The sequence below is a fragment of the Malania oleifera genome, chromosome 13 (assembly GCF_029873635.1).
Source record: "Malania oleifera isolate guangnan ecotype guangnan chromosome 13, ASM2987363v1, whole genome shotgun sequence".
Lineage (NCBI taxonomy): Eukaryota > Viridiplantae > Streptophyta > Magnoliopsida > Santalales > Ximeniaceae > Malania > Malania oleifera.
The window spans coordinates 54,921,599-54,923,124 of record NC_080429.1 but is presented as its reverse complement, the minus strand read 5'-3'; the positions used below and the strand labels follow the sequence as shown (position 1 = coordinate 54,923,124).

General features: G+C 44.1%; 1 non-coding gene across 1 annotated transcript; it reads right to left on the bottom strand.

Annotated features, from left to right (window-relative positions):
• Positions 1-297: 297 nt before the first annotated feature.
• LOC131147006 (small nucleolar RNA R71) lies at positions 298-403 on the bottom strand. Its single transcript, XR_009134540.1, has one exon. It is a non-coding gene; the product is annotated as a small nucleolar RNA R71 (small nucleolar RNA).
• Between the last annotated feature and the right edge of the window lie 1,123 nt (positions 404-1,526).

Below are 1,526 nucleotides of genomic sequence, written 5' to 3'. Positions count from 1 at the left end.
TGCCACAAGATGCATCGAATTTCACTCTTAAGCATGGCATGTTATCTGTGATTCCCTAGTTTCACGGGATGGACTCTGAGAGTCCGTACCAACACTTGACAGACTTTGAGATGGTTTGCACCACTTTCATTAATAGGGCTGGGACTGATGAATACATTAAACTACGTTTGTTTCCCTTTTCTCTGAAAGATAAGACAAAAATCTGATTTAATTCTTTGCGCCCTAACACTATTACTAGCTGGGCCGAAATGCAGCGTGAGTTCTTACATAAGTTCTTTCCTCTTCAGAGAACTCAGTACCTGCAGGAGCAGATCAGTCAGTTCATGCAAAAATATGGTGAGACATTCCAGGCATGTTGGGAGAGATTCAAGGACCTGATGAACATATGCCCGCACCATGGTTTCAAATCATCGAGGTTAGTGAACTATTTTTTTACTACTTTAACCCCTGTGTGCAAACAATTTGTCCAGTCTATGTGCAATGGGATGTTCTTCTGTAAGGAACCAGACGAGGGCTTATCATTTTTAGACTATCTCGCTGAGAGTGCCCAGCAGTGGAACGCATGACCTGAACGGGTGCCGATAGCTGCCCAACCTATCTGAGCAATCAGTGGTGGGGGCAGATATGAGGTCAAAGAGGACACTAGCTTATAGGCCCTTGTAGCTGCGTTATCTAAGAAATTGGAAGTCATGGAATCCAAAAAGTCGAAAGCTGAGATTTGCACGATTTGTGAGACTTCAGACCACAAACCTCAGGATTGTCAATTCTTACCTGTGTTGCAAGAGAGCAGATTTGATTAGGTGTTATCGAAAAATTGGGTCAATAAGATGCAGAATCAGCCGCTCTCAAACACTTACAACCCTGGGTGGCGAAATCATCCAGACCTCCAATGGAGAAATGATCAGCCTGGTCCATTATCTTCACGATATCAGCAGGCACCTCAATTATATGCATCGCCTCCGCAACTGACATACAATCCAATCGTAGCTCCTCAACTGCAGTATCAATTGCAATAGTATTCTCGGAGCTACGCACCACCAGGATTCCAACCAGCGTTAGTCCCCATTCCAGTAAAGAAAGCTTCTAATGATAGTGTAGCGCAGGTGGCAACCATGCTCCAGCAATTCATGCAAATGCAAGTTACGACCAATAGAGAACTGGATGATGCCATAAGCAAAATGAGTACACAGCTTAATACCCTGAAAAAAGGAAAATTCCCTGTACAGCCTCAGCCTAATCCCCAGGTATACAGATAGCAACAACAGTCAGTGCACAATGTTTTAGGGGATGCGTATGAGTCAGCAAAAGCAGTTATTAGTTTGCGAAGTGGAAAAGAAGTTTCCCGTACTGAATTACTTACTGATTAACAGCCAGCCACGCCGACACTTGAGGCGGTAGATGAGACAGATAAAGGAAAGAAAAAATCAGATGAGGCTAGCTCGAGTTCTACAACACCCGATAATAAGGAAGATGAGCTAGTTAAGGAATACCAGCCGGTGGTCCCATACCCTCAGCGTTTGACATCT